Raw genomic sequence first — 22123 nt, 5'->3', positions numbered from 1 at the left:
TTGACAGTCAAATGTAAGAAATATGATTAGAAATCCTAGCAGTGATTCTCAAACATAAAAATGCTTTCAACATTTACAAGAGGCACGAGAATATAACATTTAATAATGTCATATTTGCAACAAGCACCAAATATTGACACTGTGATAGTTTCGATTTGTCCCTTTGGGTTGTTTGCAATGTTAGTATACTTGAATTTCACTAGTTTCATCAGGAAGCTTTTTCTAACTTCTACAGACACACATGAGAGAGAACAAATTGTTCACTGATCCCCACAACCAACACGTGCTAAAATTAGATATTTCCCTGTACTCTTGTATAGCAAGTGCTTCCCTGCAGTGGTGCCACCAGCAAGTGTTAAGGGATGAGGTGATCTTTGCCAGACTCACTACTGCGTAAGAGTGTAGAAGGATGCAAAGCAACAACAGAAAAGAGCAAGAGGAAAAAGACACAGCACATAAAGCTAAAAAGCAGTGAAGACAGATGGTGTGAAGGAAGTGAGAGAGCGAGGCTAAGAAACAAGTTGATAAAGATGGGGCAGAAGATAGAGAGATGTGGTGAAGAAACAGGCAGGGGGAATTACCACTGACAGTTACACTGGGGCTAGAGGCAATTATATCAATTAGGGGAGGCTGGTGAAAGGACAAGAGCCACCCCCAGCCAATGTTTTTGCACTTGCTGAAAGTTCTATAGATCCAGCAGTTGGAAGATGTATGTGGAGGGGGGGAAGGGGGAGAGGAGGGCATGGCCTGACCATTTTAAGCTGTGGGTCCACCACTGAAATTTCACCCAGATGCCCTGCTATCTAGACAGAGCAGAGTCACAGAATCAGGGTATGTCTACACTACAGCATTATTTCGAAATATCTTATTTCAAATTAGTTATTCAGAAATAAGTTATTTCAAAATAATGTGTCTACACACAAAATGCATTTTGAAATAGCGTTTTGCTATTTTGAAATAGCACGTCCACACTGAGTGGACGCTGAATCTCATTTAAGGCCAGCCGGAACCAGGTCCGACAGGGCATTAGGTCAAGAATTACTTTGTATGGATGCTGCCTGAGGCTATCGAGGCCTGTGCTTAAAGGGACCCTCCCCCCCCCCCCCCCCCCCCCCCGGACAGCCAGTTCTCAGCTTTCCCTGCTTGCTTGCCTACCTTGATGAGGGACAGCAAAGCATTTTGTCTCTGCATGCTCTGGTTGCCCTCACTCAGGACACCACAGCACTCTGCAACATGGAGCCGGAACTGCCCCTGGGCACTCTGGTGCTTCTTGTGGACACGTTGCTGCAAGCCTGGCTGCACTTTCTGCAGATTGCTATCTGGGAGGTCCAGCGGGGGGCTGTCAGTATCCAGGAGGCCCTGCGGGAGAGCTTCCACCCTGAGGAGCAGTGAAAGCCTCCCTGGTCTGCCCCACTGGGGGCTTGTGCCTCATTCCTCCCTTACGTCCTTCCACTTACCCCTCCCTAGCCCCCCTTCCTGATGTCAAATAAAATACATGTATTTTCATGAAAGCAAACTCTCTTTACTTAACAAAACGGGGGAGGGGGAATGAAACTCTGGTGAGACTGGGGAAAGGAGGTAGGAGAGGGGAGAAGAGAGGGTGGGAGAGGGGAGGGAGAAACCTGGGAGGAGAGAGCTGGAAGGGAGAAGCAAGGGGAAGAAGGGGGAGGGGAAGCTCAGGTCTCAGGGTTACGGGGTCTCACCGGACCAACTTGATTTTCATGCAAACTTGCTCCTAGGTTCGCATGTGGCCTTTGGTGGCCAGGCTGGCAGCTATCCTGCCATAGACGGCCACGTTCCCCTGTCTAGTGCAGAGATCATGGACGTTGGGGGCATCCCCTCCAAACCTGAATAAGGTCTATGATCTCCACCCTGGACCAGGAAGGTGCCCACCTTCTCCGGGCCCTGGCAGGCTCCTGGGAGCTGGCAGACTGCTCCTGGGGAGTGGTAGAGGGCTGGCTGCCAGTGGCTTGCTGGCTCATGTTTTGGGGCCACTGGGTCAGGGGCAGTGACTGTTGGAGTTGCTGAGCCTTGCCATTTCCATTAAACAATGTGCAAGGGGACAATCTAGCTCAGGTTGCTCCTGAATTAAAGTCATTACCATTGGATAGTACTTCAGTGATCTAAATGAAATAAGGCAGTGGTCTTGAGTCCACACCACCAGAAATCACCAGTACAAATGAAACTAGTTATTAGACACAGCAGAGAAGACAAGGATTGAATGGGCATGGGGACTAATCTACCCCTTCACTTCTGTTTGTTGTCCCTCAGGGCTCATCTAAACTACGGGGAAGATTCAAAAGAGGATCTTCTTCTGATCTCACTTTCAAAAGCAGAACTTTGAAACCAAAAAAATGAGGTTTATGCGGCTTTTTGAAAAAGGGGAGGGTTGCTGAAAAAACCCTGCATCTTGATTACTTTCACTTTCAAAAGCTCTGCTTTCAAAAGTGAGATTGGAAGAAGATATGCAAATTCCTGCAGAATTTACATATCCTCTTTCAAATCTTCCCCGTAGTCTAGATGAGCCCTTAAGGTCAGGACTAAGACATCTTAGAGACCAGTCTGGGGGAGCTTGTGCTGCCACAGCCCTTGCTTTATTTGTGGATGAAAGATCTCAGTCCACCTCACTAGACAACCCATGCCAGTGCTTCTAGTGAAGCAGTGTTTCCTAATAGCCATCCTCGGCCTCCCACCCTCTTTGGAACCCATCTCCAGGTAGCTGAAGGCAGCTATCAAACCCCGGTCACTCTTCTCTTCTGTAAACTGAATAAGCCCAAATCCCTCAGCCTCTCCTCATAAGTTATATGCCCAAGCTCCTTAATAATTTTTGTTGACCTCTGATGTATCTTTTCCATTTGTCTTCATCTTTTCTGTAGTTAGAGGCCTAAATCTGGACACAATATTCCAGATGTGACCTCACTAGTGCCAAATAGAGGGGGATTAATCACTTCCCTTGGTTTGCTAGCAATTCTTCTACTAATGTGCCCAATATGCCATTAGCCTTCTTTGCAACAAGGGCACATTGCCTCAAATCAAGCTTCTTGCTGGATGTGAGGCAATGAGGATGGACCCCAGCAGAACTGTAATCCATAGGTCCAGAACTGCTGGACCCCAGCAGAATTGCTGCTTAGCCAGTCGGTCTGCAGCCTGTAACAGTGCTTGGGATTCTTCCATCCCAAGTGCAGGACTCTTCACTTGTCTTTCGTGAACCTCATCAGATTTCTTTTGGACCAATCCTCCAATCTGTCTAGGCCACTCTGGACCCTATTCCTACTCTCCAGAGTATCTACCTCTCCCCCGAGCTTAGTGTCATCTGCAAACTTTTTGAGGGTGCAATCCAGCTCCTCTTCTAGCTCATAAATGAAGATGTTGAACAAAACCGGCCCCAGGACTAATGCCTGGGGTACTTCATTTAATACTGTCTGCAAAGTAGATTAATCGCACTGGCAAATATCCCTTTAAAGCTTCCCTTTGTCACTTACTCTTGAAAAAGTTTTCTATACAGGATATAATTTTCCCCTGTATGCTCATCATTATGTCCATTCTCATCTCCAGATGTTACTGATACATGCCCATCCATTCATGCTGAAGCCTAGTAGCGAATCACTCAATGAGCAGTTTAACAAAAGGAAATAAACTCTAGGGCAAATAGAAGTTGCAATTTAAACTAATCCTAAATCAGGAGATACTTGCTCTGAAACAGTCCAAAATCCCAATTGAAAAGGACTTAGCACTGGGATCTGGAAGCCAAGTGTTTTCATTTTTGCTTCTCTGCTAGTTCTTTATGGATGAATTGACCTTTCATTGCTGAAACATCACTGAGGCTATATCTACACTACAAGATTTTTGTGCAAAAACAGCTGTTTTTGTGCAAAAAACGGCAGAGCTGTAACCCACACACCTAGTGTGGTTCACTGACCCATGCAGTGGCACCTAGACCACAGCAACAGATAAGATCAAGAAACCTCTACCATAGGGGCTGGGTGCTAGCTGGCTTTTAGCTCAGAGGGTAGAGGCTCTTATACTCAGCTCCTAGAGGTCCCAGGTTCAAATCCACCCAATTGGCAGTTACAGTGTGTCCACACCTCAGGTGTGTTTCTGCACAAGTAAATTGGTAAAAAAGAGGGCTTTTGCTGGTAGAGTTATTCCTCTCCCCACGAGGAATAACTTCTTTTTGCACTACAGCTCTTGTGCAAAAAGGCATGTGTGGACACTCCACAGGGGTTTCTTGTGCAAAAAGAGCCTATCAGAAAAAGCACAGGTGCTCTGATGGCCATTCTGTTAATGGCAAACAGAGCTTTCTTGTGCAAGAGCATCCACAATGCATGGATGCACTTTTGAGGTGTGGACGTGCTTTTACACAAGAAGTTTTTGCAGAAGATCTCTTCCGCAAAAAGCTTCTTGCGCAAAAACCCTGCAGTGTAGACAAAGCCTGAGAGATAAAAATGAAAATAACCCTGATAATGCAGGAATGGAGAACTGTAACATGAAAATCAAAATAGGGCCACTTCTGTTTAAACCTACCCTTTCATTTTGCATTTTCCTGATGTGCCAACCTGGGAACAATAACAGGGGAATATAAGAAAAAACACAAGTATTATACATCCTCTGGCTGAAAATTCAAAAGAAAAAAGATTAACAACCAAATGGACTAGGTCCGCAATGCCACATAATGGGAAATGTCCTCCCTTGGAATTAGAGAACAGATGCTTCTGAAACAACTCCATTTCACAGTCTGAGATTTAGTTATGTAACCAGTACACAGTCCAAGGGATTCTTGATCCTCTCACGAGAAGCCAAGGAAGCTACTGATTTGTGTGTAGTTCTCACTTTGAAGGACTAAAATCTTATGCTCAAAGTCACAGAATAAACACAAAATGCCATCTTCACTGAGACTAGATGCAGAACCTTTATACTCCTATTACAGGCTTATCTCTCTCTGCCATATCCAGATTTAAATTTCAACTCAAATAGTCTAATCAATTTTAAACCCATTGTGATAGTCACTGCTGCAGCTGAACCAAAATGCTGACAATTGGTTAGAAACAACATTATATAAAATATAATTTGCATAATTATAATTCATATAATTTCACTATATACACACACTTAATTTAAAGTTGTAATTATATTTCAATTCAGAAATTAGCTATGAGTGAAAGAAAGAAAAGAGCACAGAAGTTTCTTTTGATCATTCATGGCTTTCACTCGTCACTGTTGGAGACGTGATAAAAATTAGGAAGTGATATAACCAAGCTGAAAAGACTTGAAAGCACTCTGGGATTGCTTTTGAATTTATCTCATTACCTGGAAAACAAGCAGCGGAACCATTTCGTCTGAAGTGGTGGAAGGATGATACAAAAAAAAAATCTTATTAGAATCTCTCACTGAAAAGTAGCTATCTTATGTGCACAATCACTATTTTTTAAATTTTAATTACACGAGGACCCTCCACTTTTACCTTAGAATTCACAATACATAAGTTCACAGCATGGACAACTTGCCAACTGATTTTTTCATTTAACGCACAAAGGCTTTTCTAGAATTATACACAGAGATATTGAAGACATTCATTTCAAACATTTTATTAAATATTCACAGGAGTGATTTTTTTACAAAACTGGAAAATAAAGTAATAGTTGCTTTTGGTCTTCAATGATTTTGCTCATGGAGTCTCAGCTCTGATATTATCTTAACAGTCAAATTAGACATTAACAATGGAGAGAGCCTTAGCTATAGCATGACTAGTATACATGCACATACACACACACACACCCTTTCCCCCACGTCTAGTTTGCATGCAATTCATCATTTGGACAATATATTAAAAATATAGGCTCGTGCTAGAGGGCTACACCCCAGATACACTGTGCTGAGATACTGAAAATTCAGATTGGCTACAGAGTTGATATGATTTGTATTAGCAAGCAAATCATGCTTTCACTCCCATAATTCCAATCCTAATGCAAACAGCTCAGCCTAAATGATCTCAGCCACTTCTCACAGCAGTAACAGTGCAGTCTACTGCACTGTGGAAGCATGAGAAATTATCCATCAGTCAAACAAATTCATAGAGAACAGTACCTGGAAATGATTGACTACAATGGAATAATGAGCACCTATCATCAAGTAAACAGAAACAAAACAAAACAAAAAACACAGAGAAATAATAAGCATGACTGTCTATTCTCAAAGCAAAACAAACTTGTGAAACATACATTCACTTGCAGTGGCACTCTTTATAGCCAAAGCCAATTAAAATAAAGCATCATCTTCTGCCAGTGGATTCACAAATACTATTTGTTGTTTATAGTTTGCTATGCAGGAAAAAGCCAGAGGATATCTTTTACAATTATCCTCTGCCTGCCATCTGACCTAAATGTCATGGCTCTGGTTCTAACTAGGGATGTAAAATCCCATGTAATTGGCTAACCAGTTAAATGTGAAGTTTTCTTCATGTTTAACCAGTTAACCAATTAAGGGAGGGGGTCACAAGTGCTTCCTCCCACCCCCACTCTCCACCATGGCCAGGCTGCAGTGGCCCACCACTATAGGCAGGGACTGCTCCAGCCTGCTCCGGATGCCTGGAGCAGCCACTGTCCGCAATGGATCCCGCGGGGCAGAAGCAGCCCCCCTGCCCATGGCAGGTGGGGAGCTGCTCTGGCTCCCACCGGTTAAACAAATAAGCATCATCCATTAAGGGTGATGGTTACTGGTTAACCTTTCACATCTCTAGTTCTAAGGGGACTGTGGGAGGAGTTTTCAGATTGATAATTCCCTGGCACATGGCTATTGTTCAGCTAATAGTTAGTTCCACTTTTAGCTCTAGGATTTTATGCAAAAAATTCATAATAAAATAACAGAATTTGGAAGTAGGCAGTTTCCCATGAAAGACTTCACCAAAATCAGAGGTAACACAAATAATGGTGACAATTACAGACTTCTAAACTGGCATAAATAGGAGTATAATTTATATATTAGTGAGAGTCGCACCAGGAAAAGCAGCCAATAAAAGGGCGCGAGAAAATGACAAAATGGGTCCTCCCTGTTGTTTAAACTTTCCTATTGGCTATAACCTCTGCTAAAATCCCATCTTCATGCCTCATAAGTGTGTAAATTACATCTGTTTAACAATGTGTCATGTACAGTAACATTTACAGCATTTCTGAATCTGGGCCACTATGTGCAGGTTCTCTGTCTTACTTGACTATTTGTTCAAGACTCCATTTACATTGGAAAAAGTTAAATCATCTAGTTCTGAGTTTTCCATCAATTGTAACCTTTCAGAGTAACATGAAAAACCAAACCCATATATTCAGGATATTCGTGTCTGAGCAGGAGCGGTCTGAGGCTGGCTGCGGCAGCTGGCACCCCAGGTGGAACGCGCGATCAGCGCCCCCACCTACAGGGCTGTCAATGGACTGATGTCATCATTGGGCATTCTGGGCAGCGGCGCCCTAGGCGGCGGCCGAGTCTGCCTATAGTCACGGGCTGCCCCTGTGTCTGAGTGCTTTTTCAAAAAAGGGTTTTTCGAAAGTGAAAGCACAGTCTAGTCATGGTTATTTTGAAAATAAAACCCTTTTTTGAAAGAACCCAGACTCCTCATTTTTTCAGGAGTATGGGTTCATTTGAAAAAGGGGTTTTGTTTTGTTTTTTTGAAAGAACTGCTTTTAAACTGAGCTTTGACTTTCGAAAAACCCTTTTTGGAAAAAGCACTCAGATGCAAATATGCAAATGAAGCATGGGATATTTAAATCAATGCTTCATTTACACTTTCGATTTGCCTAATTTACATTCCTCTTTTGAAAGAGGAATGTAGTTTAGACGTGCCGTGCCCCTAATGTGATACAATATGCTCTAAATAAAAAATAGTCTTAATAATTGGCAATATGGTTAATGAATGGTCTTTGAATGCTCATGCATATTTGTATCTTCATGTTAGTTTGGTTCACTAATTATTATATTATGTCCTTACCTATTGTGCAACCCCAGAGATGTCAACAGGATTGCATTGGTATAACTGAAAGCAGAACTTGGCTCTAAACACACAAATAGATCCTATCTTTTTTTTTTCTTTCATGGTACACAGATCACACACAAAATATAAACACATACACGTTAGCATCCATGTTACACAGCAACAGGTAAGTAAGTTTTGGCCCACAGAAAGACAGTATCCTTGTTAAAACCATCAGACAATCAAAATCAGATACAAACAATTTAGCTACAGCAGAATGGGAAGTAATTTTTGATGGGAAACACTCCAAGAATTTGGAAAGTTGTCAAGGGATGCATTCTATTACATTAATGGAGGAGGTACAGGGTCTGGGATGGGGGTTGGTGCAAAAGGGAACTCGGGGTGGGGGATTGGGATCTGGGAGGGAGTTTGGGTGATGGAGGGGATTGACACTTGGGGCAGGGGATTGGTGTGTAGGGTCTGGAAGGGGGTGCAGGATAGCGAGTGCAGAAGGTTTGGGTTTTGACTTGGGGCAGGAGTGCGGAAGGGAAGTTGGGGGAAGGGAGGGCACGAGGTGCCAGCGGTAAGCTTTGGCTGTGAAGCGCTTACCTTAGGTGTTTCCAGCCAGCAGCCCAGGGGGACCCTCAGGCAGGCTCCTTGCCTGCTGTGTCCCTGCACGTCTCTCAAAGCGGCCAGCTGCAGGAGCCATGTGCTTCCCGTGCACCACGCACCCCTTGTAGGGGCCCTCCGCACAATTCCTGTGCTGCAAGAATGGTCTAGGCAGCTCCCTTGGCCAGTTTTGGCCAATGGGAGCTGTGAGATTGTGCTGGGGGTGGAGGCAGCACATGAAGCTCCCCTCCCAGGGGTATGCCATGCTCAGAGAGCACATAGCTCCTGAAGCAGGCCACTTTGAACGGCGTGTGAGGGTGTGGCAGGCAGGGAGTCTGCACAAGGCTCCCACTGGGTCGCAGGACAGTGGCGAGCTGGATCCAGCCCACAGGCCATATTTTTCCAAGTCCTGGTCTAAATACAAGTGAGACAAATGTCCTGAACCTTGCAGCATCGTACAGTTTATTTATTTGCCTGCCTGGTGGATTATTCTTGAAAAGCACCAATGCTAATCTCTTTGGTGGATTATCATTAAGGGCTACAGTTTCCCCTTGTACACATATATTGCCAGTGATGTTGGTGGAATTATGCTCATAAACATCTGCTAAAAATCAGTGCTTGACTCATGGGCCTCATGCTGCACCTCCTGACACAGTACTTCAAACTGCTCGCATGTTGCTCCAGCAAGATGAGGACAAAGACCTGCAGGATGAATGCCAGCGTGGACCCCAGCAAGCACCACTTCAACGCCAGGCTGAGCAAGAGCCACATAATCGTGGACTATGTGTTTGGTCATTGAAAGGGGAGGTTCAGGAGTCTCATCACCCATGTGGACCTCAGCGAGCGCAACTTCCCCTTTGTTGTGGTGGCCTGTGGTGTGCTCCACAACCTATGTGAGAGCAAGGGAGAGACTTGTCTGCCAGGGTGGGGGGCTGAGGCTGAACATCTGGCCAGGGAATTTGAGCAGTCAGACAGCAAAACCATCAGGAGAGCACATCAGGAGGCTGCACTCATCAGGAAGGCCGTGAGGGACACTCGTCCATAGCCACCTGTGAGACTCTCTCCTGTGCCTCTCCTGAAGGGGCCCTCTGCATTCCTTGTGTGAGCCTTTCCACCCTCACCTTCCCCCTCCCCTAAAGAGCAAATAATAAAGACATGTTTGTTGAAAAAACAGGACGGTTTATTGGGGGGGACATATACCAGGGGAGGGATTGGGTAAAGAATCTGGATTGGGGGTCAAGGAAAGAGAGGCTCAGGGATGGGGATGGGTGTGGTGCCTTCCCTTCTTTATCTTCTCAAGAGGTCCCACTGCCCCGTATTTCAGGGCCCTAGTGACCCCTACAGAGACCAGGAGGGGAAGCCATGGTGGGGGGGATGGAGAGGTGGCTGGTGGCCCGCTCTATGCACAACACCATGCACTCCATCACCAAGGTGGGGGAGGAGCACAGGGCATTGTTCTGGCATGCCAGCTAGTCCCAGGTGGTCTTCCTTTGCTCCTGGTTGGCAAAGGAGCTCTTCATGATCAGTGGCCCACTCCTGGCACTTGTCCGCAAACTAGGGATGTTAAGAGGTGGGTATTTAATTAATTGAGTAGTCGATACATTTTTTATTGACTACTTGATTAGTCGATAGGCAGCCTGATTCAGTACTGGCTCATGCTGGATGCAGGACCAAACCCCATTGAGGCTCTGCAATTTTTTTTTTCCTTCCCTTCCCTCACAGAGTGAGTGCTGTGGCTGGCAGGTGGAAGCTGTGAGCTTCTAATCAGGATTTGAAATCTAGAAGCCTCTGCTCATTGGTTGAGCCTTAATCAGGGAGAGGGGCTATCAAGCAGTCCAGGGCTTTATAAAGTAGTGAGTCAGCAACCAGGGACCTTGCAACCAGGGGCTGTTAACAGGGAGTTTGAGAGGGAGTTGGGAAGGGGGCTAGGGACACTCACCATTCTTTAAAATCTTTTCACTACACTCCTGCCCTTCAAAGATGCATTTAATAACTGAGGAATCTCTCAGAAGGAAGCCAGGTATGGATGGTGATAGAACTGCTGTTGTTACCTCCAAAGCCCTGAGGTAAGTGAGGAAGTTGGACACAGGGAAGAATCCCAAGGAGGAATGAGCAACAAAGGGGGACCCCTGATTCGGATGGAGAAGGTAGGCAATCAACTGCTTATTTAAGGTGTTTGTACACAAATGCGAGAAGCCTGGGAAACAAACAGGAAGAATTAGAAGCCCTGGTCCAGTCAAAGAACTATGATTTGACTGGAATAACGAAGACTTGGTGGGATGACTCACATGACAGGAGCACTGTCATGGAAGGGTATAAACTGTTCAGAAAGAACAGGTGGGAGAGAAAAGGAGGAGGAGTTGCATTGTATGTAAGACAGCAGTATGATTGCTCGAAGCTGTAGTATTTAGAGGGAGAAAAGTCTGTTAAGAGTCTATGCATTAAGTTTAGAAGTGGAAGCAACAGGGGTGATGTTGTGGTTGGAGTCTGCTATAGACCACCGGATCAGCTGGATGAGGTAGATAACGCTTTCTTTGGACAACTGAGAGAAGTTTCCAGATCACAGGCCCTGGTTCTCGTGGGAGACTTTAATCACCCTGGGTATGTCTACACTACCACCCTAGTTAGAACTAGGGTGGTTAATGTAGGCAACCGGAGTTGCAAATGAAGCCCGGGATTTGAATTTCCCGGGCTTCATTTGCATATTGCTGGGTACCGCCATTTTTAAATGTCCGCTAGTTCGGACTCCGTGCCTGCGGCTACACGCGGCACGAACTAGGTAGTTCGGATTAGGCTTCCTATTCCGAACTACCGGTACACCTCGTTCCACGAGGAGTAACGGTAGTTTGGAATAGGAAGCCTAATCCGAACTACCTAGTTCGTGCCGCGTGTAGCCGCGGGCACGGAGTCCGAACTAGCGGACATTTAAAAATGGTGGCGCCCGGTAATATGCAAATGAAGCCCGGGAAATTCAAATCCCAGTCTTCATTTGCAACTCCGGTTGCCTACATTAACCACCCTAGTTCGAACTAGGGTGGTAGTGTAGACATACCCCCTGACATCTGTTGGGAGACCAATACAGCAGTACACAGACAATTCAGGAAGTTTGTGGAGAATGTTGGGGATAACTTCTTGCTACAAGTGCTGAAGGAACCGACCAGGGGCCATGCACAGCTTTGACCTGCTGCTCATAAACAGAAAGGAACTAGTAGGGGAAGTAGAGGTGGGAAGCAGTGATCATGAGATAGTTGATTTCAGGATCCTGACCAAAGGAAGAAAGGAGAATAGCAAAATACACACCCTGGACTTCAGAAGAGTAGACTTTGACTCCAGCAGAGAACTGATGGGCAGGATTCCCTGAGATGCTTACATGAAAGGAAAAGGAGTCCAGGAGAGCTGGCAGTATTTTCAGAAGCCTTATTGAAGGCACAGGAAGAAACCTTCATGATGCACAGCAAGAAAAGCAAATATGTTAGGCGACCAGATTAGCGTACCGGGGACATCCTTGGTGAGCTTAAACACAAAAAGGAAGCTTACAAGAAGTGGAAACTTGGACAGATGACTAGGAAGGAGTATAAATATATTGTTCAAGAATTCAGGGGAGTTATCAGGAAGGTGAAAGCGCAATTGGAATTGCAGCTACTAAGAGATGTGAAGGATAACAAGGTTTCTACAGGCATGTTAGAAATAAGAGGTTGATCAGAGAGGGTGTGGGGGCCTTATTGGATGAGGGAGGTAACCCAGTGACAGATGATGTGGGGAAAGCTGAAATATTCAATGCTTTCTTTGCCTCTGTCTTCACGGACTAGGTCAGCTCCCAGACAAATGCACTAGGCAGCGCAGCATCGGAAGGAGGTAGACAGCCATTGGTGGGGAAAGAACAAGTTAAGAACTATTTAGAAAAGCTAAACATACACAAATCCATGGGCCCGGATTTAATGCATCCGAGGGTACTGAGGGAGTTGGCAAGTGTCATTGCAGAGCCTTTGGCTATTATCTTTGAAAACTCATGGAGATCGGATGATTGGAAAACAGCAAATGTAGTGCCCATCTTTAAAAAAAGGAGGACAATACAGGGAACTACAGACCATTCAGCCTTACCTCAGTCCCCAGAAAAATCATGGAGGGGATCCTCAAGGAAGCATTTGAAGCACTTGAAGTGGGGAAAGTGATCAGGAATAGTCAACATGGATTCATGAAGGGTAAATCATGCCTGACCAATCTGATTAGCTTCTACTGTGATCCAGGATCTCTGCACCACTCCAGGCCAGAGCTCTCCTGAATCCTTGGTTAATGGCAGCCAAGGGAGCAGCAGGAGTGCTGGCAGCTGTGGTAGTCTCTGATGGAGCATTGGGGTCACTCATGAGTGCCTTGGTTACTGCTGTGTCACATGGAGCTTTCATAGCTTGCTACATGGGAGAAGCCCTTCTCCTGCTAGGATTTTTAAGTTCTGCAGGAGGATGAGAGCAGTGGAGATGCAAAGTGTGGCCAGAGAGGTAAGAGCTGTAGCTGTGAGAGGTCTCTGGAGGCCAATTATTTTGAATTAGCAGCACCAGAGTGTCCACACTAATGCTATTTTGCAATAACTATTTTGAAATTATCATTATTCTCTGAGGAAAGCAGAAGTACAGATTTTGTCCAAACCCTGGACAAATCACTACACAGCAGGGCTAAAGCCAAAATAAGCTTTACAACTTTAACTATGTCAATAAGACAGCTTATTTTGGCTTTTGGCTCTGTCTACACAGCAGGAAGTCCGAGAAAGAGCACTCTTCTTCTGACTTCCCTTACTCTTCATAAAATGAGGGTTAGAGAAATCCTCCAGCTTGACATTATTTTGACATTATGTCAAAATAACTGCTTGTAGTATAGACGTGGACTAAATAGCATTGCTGTGTAGAAGTACACTTAGAGACAGATTCCGATCTCAGTTATACTAGTCCAAATCACAGAAATGTAGAACTGGAAGGGATCTCTTTAAGTCATCCAGTCTCTAGCATTGAGACTGGAATAAATATTAACCAGGTGTTTGTCTAACCTGTCTTAAACACCTCTAACTTCCATTGCTATTTTTTCCGATGTTTAACTACCCTTAGGCTGTGTCTACACTGCACCCCCTTTCCGGAAAAGGGATGCAGATGAGACAAGTAGGAATTGCAAATGAAGCGGGGGATTTAAATATCCCCCGCTTCATTTGTATAAATATGGCTGCCGCTTTTTTCCAGCTCGGGGCTTTGCCGGAAAAAAGCGCCAGTCTAGACGGGGATCTTTCGGAAAATAAAGCCTTTTCCGAAAGGTCTCTTATTCCTGATTTTAAGAGGAAATGAAGCCCGGGATTGCAAATGAAGCCCGAGGTGTACCGGTAGTTCGGAATAGGAATCCTAGTCTAAACTATCTAGTTCGAGCCCCGTGTAGCCGCGCTGCACGGGGTTCGAACCAGCGGGGATTTAAAAATGGCAGCTCCCCGCTTATGCAAATGAAGCCCGGGAAATTCAAATCCCGGGCTTCATTTGCAAGTGCGGTATGCCTACATTACCCCGCTAATTCGAACTAGCGGGGTAGTGTAGACATACCCTCGAAGAGTTGCAAATACTGGAGGAGTTTAAAAACATGGACAGAAAATGATAAAACAGATCCCACTAGGTAATAAGCAGAGTATTACATCCAGGAAAAAATAATCTGAAATCTGAATGGAAAGCAGTAATAATGATAATTTAAAAGTCCTAAATATAAATAGAGGACAGAAATTAGACAGAAGTTTGCAGATTAACGGGAAAAAAGACAATGCTGTTTTGAGCTGCACACCCAAAGGTATAGAGTACGGAAGTGACACACACACTCTATGGGTTTGTCTACACTGCTGGTGGGACAGACCAGCCTGTCACACTGCCTGTAGTGGTTCGTGGCTTTGAGTACTTATCTCAGGGCAAATTGTCAAAAACAGGGCGAACACACCAAATTGGTGGTTTCAACACGTCAGTAACAAATGTGAACTGCTGGTCACTAGATCAGTTTATCTTGCACCCATGTAAGCTGGACTTTGTGATAAGTGGTCACTTGCACCAAAAATCACCATATATTCAGAGATACCTGTCACTTACCCCAAATCAACTGAGGCTCTAGAACAGTTGTCTCCAACCTTTTTACACCCAATATCACTTTTTAAACGACAGAACAAGCCAAGATCTACTGCCCTTCCCCTTCTTTGAAGCCCCACCCCTTTCTTGAAGCCCTGCCCTCTCTATTCTCCTCCTCTCCATCAATTGCTATCCTCAACCCTTATACTGCTGCTTTTTTTCCCCAACTCTTCTGTAAGAAGAGGTTTTTCCAAAATTTGGCTTCTCTAGACTGGACCAAATGTCAGAAAAAACCCTTCTTTTAGAAGCCTCCTTATTCCTTGTGGAAAGAGAAATATAGGGGTGACAAAAAGATCATGTTTGCTCTTCCACTAAAAGAAGAGGAAGAACAAATGCATCCCTGGATGCAGAAGTGTTTTTCTGGAATATCTCCTGAATCTTGAAAAACTCCTGGGCTGTGTCTAGACTGCACCCCTTTTGCGGAAAAGGGATGCAGATTAGACACAGCGCAATTGCAAATGAAGCAGGGATTTAAATCTTCCCCGGTTCATTTGCATAAACATGGCTGCCGCTTTTTTCCGGCTCGGGGCTTTGCCGGCAAAAAGCGCCAGTCTAGACAGGGATCTTTTGGAAAATAAAGCCTTTTCCGAAAGATCCCTTATTCCTGATTTTAAGAGGAATAAGGGATCTTTCGGAAAAGGCTTTATTTTTCCGAAAGATCCCTGTCTAGACTGGCGCTTTTTGCCGGCAAAGCCCCAAGCTGGAAAAAAGCGGCAGCCATGTTTATGCAAATGAAGCGGGGAAGATTTAAATCCCTGCTTCATTTGCAATTGCGCTGTGTCTAATCTGCATCCCTTTTCTGAAAAAGGGGTGTAGTCTAGACACAGCCCTGCAGTCTAGCTGGAACCTCGCTGGGTTGAGACGGGATGTGTATGCTCTGGGGTGGGAATGAGGGATTTGGGTGTGGGAAGGGGTGAGAGGTGCAAGCTCTGGGAGGAAATCTGGATGCAGAAGGTGGATAAAGGGGCACAGGTTCGGGGAGGGGGCGCCAGGGCAGACAGTGTTGGGGTCAGATGTAGGGTTAGGGTATTAAGCAAGCCACAGACTTCTGGATGTAAGGGTTCAGGAATTTGGGTTGGGGTATATGAGGAGCTCAGATGAGTGGGTTCCAGTGTATGATAGGCTCAGATGTAGGGTCTGGGAGAAAGGGGAGTGCAGGAGTGTTATGCTGCTGTGGCCAGATGGGGGCTTGGCCCAAGTTGGGGGTTTCTTGGCCAGGCTTCATTTTTAAATAAAATACTATGTCAAACAAAAAGTTTCTGCATTGTCTTTATTTCTGATAAAGGCAGGGAACCTGTTTTGAGTCAGGGGTCACTGACCCAAGAAAAGTCAGGTGAGGCCACACAAGTGAGATGCAAAAAATCCCTCCCCAAAGCTTCACTAATGTGGCCCCAACTGTGTTGGTGGGAACAGGGGACATAGTACTTGGGAAGGGTGCTAGTGGGTGCTTTGGCAGGGGACAGGATGCCAGTGGGGACAGGTTTCTGCAGCTGGGGACAGGGTGCCAGTGGGGACAGAGTTCTGTGGCTTGGGACAGGGGAGTGGGGACAGAGTTCTGTGGCTGGGGAGATGGGGGTGGGGAGAGTGGGTGGGGTTCCAGTGGAGGCAGAGTCTCCTGCATCTGCCTCCTTGCAGGATTTCCCCCCCCCCCCCCCAAAGGGAAGCCAGGGCGTTCCTCCTCCGGGCCCGACTCACCCCCCCCCCACACACACACAGTACAGGGAAACGCCATGCGTGTCTGCTCTGGGGTTGGCCCCCCGACCCCCGTGGTGCAGGAAAACCCCGCGCCAACTCACCCCTCCTGGGCCAGTGCAAGGAAGTGCCGTGCTCCTCCTTCGGAGCCGACGCCCCCTCCCGCAGTGTGCCTGGCAGAGCAGCCAGCGCACTTCCGGAATCCTCAGAAAGGCGCTAAGCTGCAGGACTTCTGCCCACCCATGGGAAGCTGGCACTACCTCCATTTTATCTGGAGGTAAGTAGTGGGGCTTCTTGGGGTTGGAGGGAAAATGGGGGGGTGGGAACCAGACACCTCGCAATCGACTGGTCGAGGCCCCACAATCGACCAGTCGATCACGATCGACCTGTTGGCGACCATGGCTCTAGAAATTATTCCAAGGACAGCATCTGTAGCCAATCCTGAAATAAAATATCTAAACATTTCATAAAATCATGGAACACTAGAACTGGAAAGGACCTGGAGAGATCCTCAAGTCTAGTCCCCTGCCTTCACAGCAGGACCAAGCACCATTCAGATCATCCCTGATAGATGTCTGTCCAACCTGCTCTCAAATATCTCCAGTGATGGAGATGCCATAATCCCCCCCTAAGCAATTTATTCCAGTGTTTAACCACCCTGACAGTTAGGAACTTTTTCCTATTGTCTAATCTAAACCTCCTTTGTTGCAATTTAAGCCCATTGCTTCTTGTCCTATCATCAGAGGCCAAAGAGAACAATTTTTTTCTCTCCTCCTTGTGATACCCTTTTAGATACTTGAAAACTACTGTCATGTCTCCTCTCAGTCTTCTACTTTCCTAACTAAACAAGTCAAATTATTTCAGTCTTCCCTCATAAGTCATGTTTTCTAGACCTTTAATCATGTTTGTAGCTGTTCTCTGAACTTTCTCTAATTTCTCCACATTTTTCTTAAAATGTGGTGCCCAGAACTGGAAACAATACTCCAATTGAGGCCTAATCACCACAGAGTAGAACGGAAGAATGACTTCTGGTGTCTTGCTCACAGCACATCTGTTAATGCAGCCTAGAATCATGTTTGCTTTTTTGGCAAAAGTGTCACACTGTTGACTCATTTAGCTTGTGGTCAACTATGATCCCTAGATCCCTTTCTGCAGTTCTCCTTCCTAGATAGTCACTTTCCATTCTGTGTGTGTGAAACTGATTACTCCTTCCTAAGTGGAGTACGTTGCATTTGTTCTTATTAAACTTCATCCATTTTACCTCAGACCATTTCTAGTTTGTCTAAATCATTTTGACTCTATTCTCCAAAGCACTTGCAACCCCTCCCATCTTGGTATCATCTGCAAACTTAATAAATGCACTCTCTATGCCACCATCTAGATCATTGGTTCTGTTCAACAGAACCAGTCCCAAACAGACTCCTGTGGATTTGCACTTGTTATGCCCTTCCAGCATGATTGTGACTCATTAATAACAACTCTGTGAGAACAGTTATCCAGCCAGATATGCACCTACCTTATAGTAGCCCCATCTAGGTTGTATTTCTCTAGTTTATTGATAAGAAAGTAATGCGAGACCATGTCAAATGTTTTACTAAATCTCCGTGTACCACTCTACCACTTCTCCCTTATCCACAAGACTCGTTATGGGTATGTCTACACTACAAAGTTAATTCAAACTAATGGACGTTAGTTCGAATTAACTTTGATAGGCGCTACACAAGCTCTCCGCTAGTTCGAACTTAATTCGAACTAGCGGAGCGCTTAGTTCGAACTAGGTAAACCTCATTGTACGAGGACTAAGCCTAGTTCGAACTTACTAGTTCGAATTAAGGGGTGTGTAGCTCCTTAATTCGAACTAGTGGGAGGCTAGCCCTCCCCAGGTTTCCCTGGTGGCCACTCTGGCCAACACCAGGGAAACTCGTATGCCCCCCTCCCGGCCCCGGACCCCTTAAAGGGGCACGGGATGGCTACAGTGCCCGTGCCAGGTGCAAGCCTGCCAGCACCCAGCTAGCAGACCCTGTACCGGCACGGCTCGAGCCAGCCACCCGATGCCCCCCAGCCCTTCCCCTCTTCCTGGGACCAGGCTGGCGGCTCCCAGGAGCTTGCCCGGGATCGCAAGAGGCGGGCACCCGCCAGGTCTAGTGTGGACATGATGGACCTCGTCCACGACCTCCACACTAGGCACAGGAAAGCAGCCGTCTAGGGCAGGAGAGCTGCCAGACTGGCCACCCAGGAGCAGGTGTGCATGAAAATCAAGGTGGTTCACTAAGACCCCCGACCCTGAGCCCTGAGCTTACAATGGCCGTACTGGGTCAGACCAAAGGTCCATCTAGCCCAGTAGCCTGTCTGCCGACAGCGGCCAACCCTAGGGACCCTGGAGGGGATGGACCGAAGACAGTGACCAAGCCATTTGTCTCGTGCCATCCCTCTCCAGCCTTCCACAAACTTTGGGCAGGGACACCACTCCTACCCCCTGGCTACTACCACTCCATGGACCCAACCTCCATCACTTTATCTCACTTCTCTTTAAACTCTGTTCTAGTTCTAGCCTTCACAGCCTCCTGCAACAAGGCGTTCCACATGTTGACTATTTGCTTTGTGAAGAACTTTCTGTTATTAGTTTGAAGCCTGCTACCCATTCCTTTCCTTTAGTGTCCGCTAGTCCTTCTATTATGGGAACTAATGAAGAACTTTTCTGTATACACCCTCTCCACCCCACTCATGCTTTTATAGACCTCTATCCTATCCCCCCTCCGTCTCCTCTTTTCTAAACTGAAAAGCCCCAGTCTCTTTAGCCTCTCTTCATATGGGACCTGTTCCAAACCCCTGATCATTGTAGTTGCCCTCCCCTCTCCCAGCCTCTCTCTTCCCCTCTCCCACCTCCTTTTCCCGGTCTCTCCCAGTTTTGTTCAATAAAGAGAGATTCTATTTTTGAACACAATTGTCCTTTATTTTGTACATCAGGAAGGGGGGCTAGGGAAGGGTAAGTGGAAGGAGGTGAGGGAGGAATGGGGTACGAGCCCCCGATGGGGAGGACTGGGCTGGCTCTGCGGGCTTCTGGGGGTGGAAACTCTCCTGCAGCCCCCCAGTTTCTCCCTCTCCCCAGATGGCAGCCTGCGGCAAGTGCAGCCGGGCTGATGGCCGAGTGCTGTGATGTGCCCAGTGTGGGTACTCCGGGCACTCCAAGCCAGGACTGCTTTGCAAGCGGGGCACCCCTGAGAACTGTCTGTCCAGGGTGCGGGTCGGGTCCCTTTAAGCACAGCCCTCGGCTAGCCTGAGACAGCAGCTCCACGCTCTAAGTCCTCCTCTGATGCCCTGCCGGCACTGCTCCCGGCCATCCTTAACCCCGGCTAAGGGTCCACTTAATGTGGACATGATAGTTTGAATTAGCAAAATGCTAATTCGAACTAGTTTTTTAGTCTGGATGCGTTAGTTCGAATTAGCCTAGTTCGAATTAACTAAGTTAGTTCGAATTAGAGGTGTAGTGTAGACATACCCTCTCCTATTAAAGAAAGCTATCAGATTGGTTTGACAAGATTTGTTCTTTACAAATCATGCTGACTGTTACCTATCACCTTATTATCTTCTACTTGTTTGCAGATGAATTAATTACTTCCTCCATTATCTTCCCTGGCACAGAAGTTAAACTGACCTGTCTGTAGTTTCCTGGGTTGTTCTTATTTCCCTTTTTATAACTGGGCACTGTATTTGCACTTTTCCAGTCTTCTGGAAACTTTCCCAACTTCCATGACTTTTTAAAGATGGTAGTTAGAAGGCTCAGATACCTCCTCTCCCAGCTCCTAACCCTAACCCTAACCCTAACTCTAACCCAATCTTCTTGACAAAAATTTGTTAAGCACCTCTACCATTTCCAAGTTTCCTGTTATTGTTTCTCCCTCTTCACTGAGCAATGGGCCTACCCCGTCCCAGGTCTTCTTCTTTTTTCTAATATATTTGTACAATGTCTTCTGGTTATTCGTTATGTCTGTAACTTAATTGTGCTTGTTTTATGCCTTCACTTTTCTAATCTTGCCCCAGCATACTTGTGTTGTTTGCTTATATTCACCCTTCGTAATTTGACTTAGTTTCCACTTTTTACAGGACTGCTTTTTGATTTTTAGATCATGTAAGATCTCCTGGTTAAGCCAATGTGGTCTCTTGCCATACTTTCTATCTTTGCTATTCAGTGGTTTAGTTTGCTGTTGAGCCCTTTATAATGTCTCTTTGAAAAATTGCTAATTCTCTTCAGTTTGTTTTCTTCTTAGTCTTCCTTCCCATGAGACCTTATCTACCAGCTCTCTGAGTTTACTAAAATCTGCCTTCCTGAAATCCATTGTCTCTATTTTGCTGTTCTCCCTTCTACCATTCCTTCAAAGGTCTGTCTCTGTGCCTGGGCACCTACCTTTGATGGGAAGGACTGAAAAGAATACCACCTACACTCCAAACTCCTTCACCCGTGCCCCTAGAGCCGTGTAGTCACTCTTGATCAGCTGAAAGTCACACCTTGCAGTATCATTAGTGCCCACATGGATGAGTAACACGGGGTAGTAGTCAGGAGGCCAGATAATCCTTGACAGTGATGAGAGTAATTTACAGGTTAAAGCACTAATCACATATGCACAAATGAGCTACCACCTATGAGGGCAGAGATATAGTAATCTGTCAATTCAAAATGTCTGTCAGGATGGACCTAGGTTTACCCCAGGAACCTCTGCTTTAGTTTACTGTCTCTGGCCTTTAAACAGCAAAGAGATTATCATTTTTCCTTGTGAAGCATTTTTATATCTTCTTCGCTCAGACATCAAGCTGATCCCAACCACTGCCATGAAGGTTCCTTCTTCATGGAAGTGGGTTGGGGAGGAGGGCACTTAAAGTCCTTGGTCCTTGATCTCACACGATGGCTCATTTGCATCTAATGAACAGGATTTAACATCTTGTTACTGACCATCATCTGCATAACACAAGGCTTTTTCCCTCTTTGATGAGTTACATAGTCATAAAGGAAGCTTCAGGGGGTAGCCGAATTAGTCTGTACAGGATACATTTTTAAAACAACAAATGGTCTGGTGGCACTTTATAGACTAGCAAAACATGTCGATGGTATCATGAGCTTTCGTGGGCACAGCCCACTTCTTCAGATGACATACTTTTTAGTCATAGAGGTTTACAGTGCAAATTCTTGGTATCACTATATAACATGAGGTATAGTTGAGGGGAAACAGTACATGCTGTATTCTACATACAGTTTATAAAATACTAAACTCATTCTAATCTACTATGTATTTGAGTAATAGTAATGCACAGGTAAGCAAGATTGATTTGCGAGTAAGAGTAAGTGTTCTGTGAGGCCTGAACCTGCGTTGGCATCTAGTCACCAGGGTCACATCTCCTAGCTCAGGCTGACAGACTTTCATGAGATCTGTTCAAATTAGCATGCCAAAAATAGTGGTGTGAATGTTGCATCATAGGGAAGCACAAGTCCATCTGAGTCCATGGCCAAGCACAAGTCCATCTGAATATGTCTGTCTACCTGAGCTGGGAGGCATACTCCCAGCTGTAGTGCACACATACCCTATCTGGCTCTGCTGTGTTTACACATGGAATATTTAATTCAGTTCAGGGTACCTCTTTCCAGACAAACTGGAAGGAGACCAGAGAAGCGTAAAGGAAATGTGCACAGGAGTGAAGAGATTAATTTATGAGAAAAGATTAAGAGAACTAAATA

The 22123-nt window shown here is 45.7% G+C and overlaps 1 protein-coding gene across 1 annotated transcript in view; it reads right to left on the bottom strand.

The window, feature by feature from the left end:
• Window positions 1-22123, bottom strand: part of PHYHIPL (phytanoyl-CoA 2-hydroxylase interacting protein like) — a 51315-nt gene that overhangs the window by 25455 nt on the left and 3737 nt on the right. The window lies entirely within an intron of this gene.

This window comes from Pelodiscus sinensis, chromosome 8 (genome assembly GCF_049634645.1).
Source record: "Pelodiscus sinensis isolate JC-2024 chromosome 8, ASM4963464v1, whole genome shotgun sequence".
Lineage (NCBI taxonomy): Eukaryota > Metazoa > Chordata > Testudines > Trionychidae > Pelodiscus > Pelodiscus sinensis.
This window is presented reverse-complemented; position numbering and strand designations above follow the sequence as displayed.